Source organism: Astyanax mexicanus, chromosome 17 (genome assembly GCF_023375975.1).
Source record: "Astyanax mexicanus isolate ESR-SI-001 chromosome 17, AstMex3_surface, whole genome shotgun sequence".
Classification (NCBI taxonomy): domain Eukaryota; kingdom Metazoa; phylum Chordata; class Actinopteri; order Characiformes; family Acestrorhamphidae; genus Astyanax; species Astyanax mexicanus.
The window spans coordinates 19,789,835-19,798,967 of record NC_064424.1 but is presented as its reverse complement, the minus strand read 5'-3'; positions in this window follow the sequence as shown (position 1 = coordinate 19,798,967).

Genomic DNA, 9,133 nt, shown 5'->3' with positions numbered 1-9,133 from the left:
CCATATCATGCAAAACAAGGTTTTTGTTAAAGTTTGTTAAATTTTATGTTAAAGTTCTGAGATACTTAATCCTGGTCCTGGAAATATCCTACAGAGTATAGCTCCAACCCTAATCTAGCACCCTAATCTTATTCAGGCAATTTATATTCAGCTGTGTTGGATCTGAATTTTTTATGGTGGCAGATCTCTAGGACCAGGATTGTGCACCCCTGCCCTAGTCCAGTCCATACCAAACCTCACAAACAGCCCGTTTAAGGCACTGAGTGGTTCAGTGGTCTAAAGCTACTATGAGCGGGAGGTCGCAGGTTCGTATGTCTAATGAGTGGGTTGGGTAATTGGCTGTGCTAAATTGGGGAGGAAATGGGAAGAATTAGAAATAAAATTATATTAAAAAAACAGCCCGTTTAAACTTTCTTTTTTTGGAGACTCATTGGATGGGGATGGCTTGGGAACACCCAGACCTGGAAGGTGGTATCCTGTGAGTGAGGCTGAACACTGGCCAGTCTGGTCATGGCACAACGATGTACTGTAAGTTATCAGAGTTTGAGTGAGGACTGATAGTGGGAGCCAGATGAATTGGATATTCAGTTTCTGAAGTTGTGCAGGGATTTAATGTTCCTTGACCCACAGAGTCACATGTGCTCCAGGAATACATAAAAAAAAAACGTTTCCACCCACAGCTGACAGCTCAGTGCAGTGGGTGATAATGATCAAGACTAGCAGACTAGAAATTACATTCACCTTCTCCTAGGTTGATTAAAAGTTTTATACATTTTTATAATAATTCTCTATCATTTTAACTGTAAATAAAGTTGTAATATGCTCATGTGAAAATAAAAGGTGAATGATAAAGATGGATACAAGCACTTAACCTAAAAAAAAATTGTCTCTTAACCAGAATTAGCCAGAGAACCAGAGATGATTTGGACCAAAGAATGCTTTTGTTGTTGCGTTTATAATTGTAAACTGTCTTTGAGGGTTAAATGAGGGTTAAAACTTTTGTTTGTGCATGTTTTGTTACACAATGTTAGATAATGTTATCTGATTCAGTACATTGCTTTCATTACGTGATGAGTTATTTTTTCTGTTTGGGGATGATTTATGAACTAAAAGGTTTTATATTAATTAAAAAATAACACTGCAATTAGCATTTATAACAAGAAAGTATTATATTAGAGGCTTTCTGTGAGAGGAAAAAAATAATTTTTGTATGTATGTATCCATTAATGCAACATAATTTAGATTATATTATTGTTTTTTAGATACTGCCTCATGCATGCAAGGGTAAAATGATAGAAGTGTTGTGTTTTCTGTTCTTTACACCAGGGGGCAGTAAGTACACATGTAAATACACTGAAAAGCACCAGCCTTTTCTTCAGTTCTATCTTGTTAGCAGGTATATACATAATACTAGTGCTACTACTATTATTACTACTACTACTAATAATAGTTATGTTCATTTGTGAGGAACAGCAATGGTGTTCCAGGGAATATTTGAACCCAAAAGATGTCTGAAACCCAAAAAAATCCTTACAAGCAGTGTAAATATTTTTTTACTAACTCCATTACTAATTATTCTATCAATATTTAGTGCAATGGTGTTACATGTTCAAACTTTTTTAATGTGTACTACTTCATTACTTTTGAAAGACCAACATATAAAACAATAGTTTTACATAACATTGAAACAAAACATTGCAATTTTGGTTTAAATTTTGTTTTAGCAAGGGGGTGGTTGCAAATATGTGAGATGAACCATTTTCATATTATATGTTTATTACAATTATTAAGGCAAGCAGAAGATTTTTTTTTTACTGAAAAAAAATAATTTTATCTATTTTTTCTAGATCTTCAAACTTTAAAACGGGTCAAATTGACCCGGAATATAACAGGAGGGTTAAAACAACATCATAACTGAACCATCTACAACCCCCCACCCTCCACCCCCCACAAAATCTCACAGTGAGTGACATAATAATCACAGATTTATTGCTTCAAATTTGAACACCACAATGAGAATAACTTAACTGGTGATGTTTTGTGCTTATTTAGATTTTAAATAACTTGAAATAAGTTGAAAAGTCTATTCCTAAAATAAAATCTCATATTAAAAATCTTATATCATAATTATAATGCTTAGTAAGACAAGACTATTTTTATTAGGGGAAAATAAATAATTAAAGCCTTAAAAATTAAATAATTTCACTTGCTACGATTTAGTTTTTTTTTGCAGTGTACTTTATGTGCTTTGCAGATCAAGATAGTTTAGTAAGTGGTGAAACTCTCTAGAATAGACTAGATTTGGTTGTGGGTAGGTGTGGCAAAAGTGTTTGAACCCTGTTTAAACAGAACATAGTGATAAGATACTTATTTTACCTTGGGAGTATTGACAAATATCTTACAATTATGATTACTTATCTTAGTATCTATAATTACATAATCAGTGTGTGAAGCCTTGTATTTTATATGCATTAACCAATACTCACATTATATTTGATCATTTTTATTACTCACAGTGTATTTTACATGCATTTATATAGAAGATTAACCAATAATCACAATATATTCTTTACATATATAGTAAAACATTGTTTGATCAGGCATGTGACTAACACCGACCTTATTATGACAAATTAACCCACACGATACATAAGGCGTTTACTCACACATAGGATCTATTGTATGGCGGTCTAACCACGCGCCACTAACACATTAACATATAACATATGAGATCTATTGTGTGACTTGTGTAGCTCATGCTTGAAGCATTTCGTGTACTGCCTGTCTCTGACTAACGGCCATCAATCATCAGCTAGTGCACTCTGTACGAACTAAATTGATACAAAGGAGGCTTCGGGACGAACAGTGCGGCCTTTCTCTCTGTGCGTGCAAAGTCCTTCACCTACCAAAGCGGGAGGACGCGCGCACATGAGGGGGGGGGCGGCACTGTCTAATTACTGGAACAATACCACACTGTCCGGCTGGACACAATCAAGGCCAAACACTAGTGGTCCGGTCAGACCTGTGAAACTTGAACACTAACACGTGAAAATATGCATACTAACATGAGATGATTTTAGCAACGCCTCATCAGCAGGTTTCACGTCATTTGGGGTATAAACATGGAGTCAGATCAGAGGGGGGTCAGAACTTTTACTGGGACGGCTGTTAACTGTCTTGTATGTATTGGTTCTCCTGAATTCAGTAATAAATACTTGGTTTGCTTTCAACTTCACTCCACCTGTCTACGACTCTCTATCAAACGAACACGTAGGGGAGTTGTACCCCGGACGAGAGGTGGGGGTTATCCCACCTTTCATTTTCTTTTCTACAACAATAGTGAGCAAGCCGGTCGGCCAGATGAAGATGCTGAAAGCTCCAGACGAACACTCTCTAAAAGCACAGTGGCCACCTGCACACGGTGCACCGTTAGGACGGGACGGAACGGGGAGGGACTGTTTTGTATCAAGGCGAAGGAGTCCTGGGACGCCACAGCGATGGAACGTCCTGTGCTGGTTCGCACGCGCTCAGCCTATGAATGTGAGTGAGCGGACAGGTTAATATTGCGAGGGCCATGCTCCCAGCCTGGCTTATGGAGAGAGAGAGAGAGAGAGAGAGAAAGAGAGAGAGAGAATCTCCCCCTCCTGCACATCAGCTTGCTGTTTATTACCCCTGGCATAGGGCACCATTTTATTGAGTGCGAAGGGGAGCTGAGTGGAAAGTGCGACCCTCTATAAATCTGGGAGGGTGTGTGTCATGTGTATGTGTGTGTGTTTGAGTGTGAGAGAGAGAGAGAGGATGTGAGTGTTTCTGTTTGCTGAGGGTTTATCACACACCAAAAATGTGGTTGGAATTGACGGTCAGTCTGTCTGAGTGTATGGAGGCCTATGCTGGTGCGTAATTGCAGACACCGGGGGCCAAGGGCTCGCTCCCCCGGATATATTTCTGGCAAAGGCCCTGACGACTTGACGAACGATGACGTCCCGGAGGCCAACAGTGTTTAATTACCACCTCGGAAATAGACAGGAAGAAATTTAGGCTCAGACACCTACACAACCGTGTGCTCTCACACACACATACACTTGCTCTGTCCTTCCTCTAAATACCCTTTGTGGTAATCAAAAGTGGAATGTATCTGCCTGTACGCTGCCTGAAGAGAAAGTAATGATTTGCTCTTTTATCCTCAGCCTCTTTTAGAGGTGTGCACCTTCATCTTGGATCTACCGTGTCATCTCTGTACCCTAGACAAAGAAACAAATGCCCTATCCGGACTGCAATTGAAAAAAACAGGTGGACCAGTGGGTTTTTTGACTTTCCCTGTCACATGACATCGCGTTCAGTAGCTCCTCCATTTCCACTTGCTTTTGTGTTTTTGTGGATCTCTGTGGAAACGCGTGCCCAAAGTCTAATAACGAAACAAAGTGATGTGAGTCAGGACGGGACTAAAATAACTAATAGCTAATAGCTAGTGGATAATTTAGCCTGTGATTTTCTTAGAGGATGTCTGCGAAAAACACATACATGGTCGTTCCGGACAGAAATAAAATCACAGTAGGACCATAAAAGAGAATACTTCCCCAAGACCCCCTAAAAAAAACTAATCCTGTCTGGATAGGGCCAAAGAGTCATCTCTCTTTCATCCCAGAAGAGAGAGCAAGGCCATTTGATTACACCTGCAGACAACTTACAGTAGGTCTATAAGCACTTGGACACATCATTTTTGTACAACTCTTAATCATCAGAGAAAGTTGGGACAGTATGGAAAATGTAAATGTCTTGGTAAAGGTAAAGGTCATCTCCACCAAGACAAAAGCATGACCCGATGCTTTTTTGACCTTAGCTGACGCAGATGTTGACTGCAGTTCTTCAAACATTGTTCTGGGTTCTTCTGTGACCTTCTGAATGAGTTGTCCATGCCCTTTTTTATGTCTGATTTTTCCCATTTTTTTCTCCCAATTTGGCCATCTAATTGTCCCACCCCTTTGTGCGTTCCCATCACCAGTGGCGCCTGTGACCCTAGGAGGATGCAGATGAGCACACGCCTCCTCCGACACGTGAAGTCAGTCACCCCTTTTTTCAAACTGCTGTTGATGCATCATTGCCTGAGCGTCTAGCACATTTGGAGGAATACGCAGCGGCTAGGTTCTGATACATTTGCTCACAGATGCCTCATGCCGCCTGGCGCCACCTTTAAGCGAAATGGGAGAGAGCATCGTCTACCCACCCAAAGGGTGCAAGGCCAATTATGTTTTCTCTGGACACCGGCAGCTGATGGCAGCACCCACTGTCTATGCCCTTTTTGAGTAATTTTATTAGGCCGGTTAACTTTGGGAAGGTTCACCAGTGCTCCACGTTTTCTCCATTTGTGAATAATAGGGTACAAAATTTTTTAACCTTTTCCAAAATAATAGATTTAAATAACTTTATCATTTTTTTTAGATTGGGGCATAATGTGTTGCTTTTTGAGATGCTTTAGCTGCTTCATGTTGTCAGACAGATTCTATTTAAGGCAGTAACTGGGCCTGGTTGTGGCTAGTAAAACTGAACTCAGCTTTTCAAAAAATGTTAATCACAGGTAATTCTTGGAGGAGATGTTTTTGAGGGCAGGTCACATAGGGCCAGGTTGATTTGGATGGTTTTTGTCCCTTAATAAATCATCATTTTAAAATTGCTTTTTTGTATTAATTTGTTGTATTTTGTCTGATATTAAGTTTGTTTGATACTCTAAAAAAATGTAAGTATGACAAAAAGGCAAAAACAAGGACAAAAGAAATCTGTAAGGGCGCAGATACTTTTTCACGACACTGTACCTAAAGTTCATTGTGCGTTTGAGAGGAGAAGGATTCTGCAAGCAAGTGCAACTCTTAAATGCATGTCTTCAGCCACTTCTGGAAAACATCTACCCTGTGCAAACTTGAAGTCACTCCATCAAAGCCTGGCGGCGTTCTGCCGCAACAGCCCTCCACGCTTTAAGGGAAGTATTTACGCCTTTGATTCCGGGCCGAGATTTATTCGCTCCATTACGAAGAGGAGTTCTCATTTCGCATGAGCGTCGTAACCGCTTCGCCGCTAACTCCAGGCAATCACCGGTGGTGTCGGTGCACCCGCCCCCTCCCTCTTTTTTTTATACACTCAGATCCATTTAATAACATCTGCCTCTGTTGCAAATCACAGCATGTGTGAATACGAAAAAAGATGAATGTGGCAGATCCAGGCCCGTGCGGCGTGTCGGAGCGGTGCTTGGGTAGGTAAGGGGGGGGAGGGGGCTGTGGGGGTGAATGTGAAAATCTATTGCAATGGACTGTGGGATGACTGATGGCAGCACAGCCAGCAACTCTGAAGTTCCCCTGGACGCTCGTCCCAGCCAAGGTCGTCTGCCCCCTATTGCGTAAACATTGATTTGCAGTTTTCTGCTTCCTCTTAAATCTCCTGCCTGGTTAAGCAAGACCAAGTTATCAATAGGTGTTTATGAATGCTTGAAATGGTCTACTTTATTCTTGGCCTCTGTTATTCTCTCTCTCCCCACCTGTCTCTCTCTCTCTAAAGTGCGACCTCTTAAACGTTTCACATTTTGTCACCTTACAACCACAAGCTTTTGACTTAATTTGATATTTCAAGAGATACACCTGGTGAAAAAACTGTACTTTAAACATATTGAGAAATGTCTAACAGATGTATGTACTTACTTAAAATATATTAAAAGTACATTCATATTATGCTTCCATCAAATGTTTGTAATTCAACTTTGATCATACTTTTTAAATAGTATAATATAGTATATTTAAAAAATAAATAGACTACTATGAAGTACACTTTAAGTTTAATGTAATCAATAAACTTCTAAAATACTTATTTCCAAATATACTTATCTACATTTTTTTTAGCAAACAGTGTAAAAAAAAAAACAACTGTTACAGTAGTTCACTTAAACTACAATGTACCATGTAACGTTTTAGAAAGCACACTAAATTACTTCTACTAATAAAAAAAAAATCAACTAAATTTGTAACACGCTACAAATTGTAGTACAGTATATTCAAATATATTTTTATACCCAACTAAGTATACTAGACATGTGCTACTTAAAAAAAAGACAGGAACAGAAAGCATATTTTTACCCTAATGTAAATATATTTAACATCAATTTGCTAAGTGCGGACCACGCCTAAAAAAGTAGAGAAAGAAGAAGAAAAAGGGGAGGGAACTGCGTGCTTGAAGAAGCGTGCAGTTATATCCCCCCTTTTATTTTATAAGAATTTGTCAATGTAATTTTACTATAAGCATATTTAAAATATGTTTAAATGTTACTTAACTATATTTAAAATAGTTCCATTTTAGTACAGTTAAGTACAGTTAGCACTATTTAAGAAAGACTGTTGTACTATTTTTATACAATTAAAGAATAATAAGTACAAAAAAGTATATACTGAATAATAGGCTACAAGAACACTTTAGTGCACTATAGCATAATAATGCTTAGTATACTTTAATCTACTCTTTTTTTCATTAGGGAAACCAATGCAAAGTAGCACATAGTTGTGAAGTGGAAAGATAAAAAAAAAAATCTGAAAAGTATTTAGCCCCTTATATCAACACTTTTAGTTAGCCACATTTCACAGTAATTAGAGATGCAAGTCTTTTGGGTTTTTTTCTACCAGCTTTGCTAGTCCACATCTAGAGACTTGTGGAGAGATTTGTGGTGTGCACATCTTAGAATAGCATAGTTGTCTCGTGAACAGATTCTTCCACCTGAGCTGTGGATCTCTGCAGCTCTTCCAGAGTGAGCATGGCTTGGGAAATGGTTTTATAACCTAACCCTGCTTTAAATGTCTTTGCATATTTGTCTCTAATCTGTCTGGCGAGTTCATTGGTCCCTATGATGCAGTTTCTTTAACAAACCACTGAGGTCTTCACAGAACAGTGTGAGTGAACAGTTATACTCAGACATCCCAAGTTGCAAAAGTTGATTTCAGGGAGGTTACCCCACCCCCCCCCCCCCCCGCCAAAAAAAAACAAAACAAAAAAACTTGCACACACACCAAAGGATAATTAAATTTTACTTTTATATGAATTAATTTGACTCTTTTTTAAATTAAATTTAGAGTATTCAGAGGTGAAATTTATTTTTGGAAGGCCCTGCCTCTGCTTTCCTTTTTTTTTTTTTTTTTGAAAAAAAAAAAACTATATTTGACAAAAATTGACAGTTACAATATCACAAAAAAATTGCACAACATCAAAAACATTTCATATCATATTACAATAATTATTAATATTGCCTCCGCCATGATCTGCTTTCTCTCACCCTCTGAACAAATCCCATCCGGGAGGGGGGAAAAACACTGCCCGCCCACACTAAAAACTGATTGGCTGTCTCACAGACTCTTTGCAGAGAACAGGCCAATCAGAACCCTCTCTGTTTTCTCTCTCTCCTTCCCACACGCGATTAGAGAAAAATAGTCTGTCTCTCCTTCTGAATTCCTGGAGATTATATGTGACTCGCGGGCATCAGGGAGCCACTACCGAAATACAGGAAACTCCCGCAGCTTCAGGGAGACTTGGTTTGTCTGTATACTGAAACTAAATTACACACAGCTGGACTCTATTAACTGATTAAGTGAATTCTGAGGACAATTGACTGCACTGGATTTTACATTTACACTTTTCAGATTGTTATTTTATGTTGATCTACCACTTAAATCTCAATAAAATACAATTAGGTTTGTGGTTGTAAGGTGACAAAATGTGAAAAAGCAACAGTATCTTGGCTATTGTCTGTGCTTGAGAACAGAAGAGGCCTGCGACTCATGGAACTCCTGACAGTCTTTATTACGGATGTGGTGGCACCTCGTCGCTGCTTTCCTTGGAGAAGAACACGCATAAAGGAGTGAGGAGATGGAGGCGGCTGGCGAGGCGAACAGGTGCAGGCTGCAGATAGAGAGTGCAGTGTTGGGTGCCCTCCCTCAGAGTGATGATCCGGGGGGAAGTGGTGGAACAGGACGTAGGATGTGGGCGTGGAGGAGAGGCAGGGTGCCACGGTGAGGTGCTTGGCAGAGGTCCTCGGCCTGATGCTTCCCCCCTCAGCTCCGTTCACCTGGCTCAGACCCCCGCCGGCTGGCATATGCTTGCCGGCTCA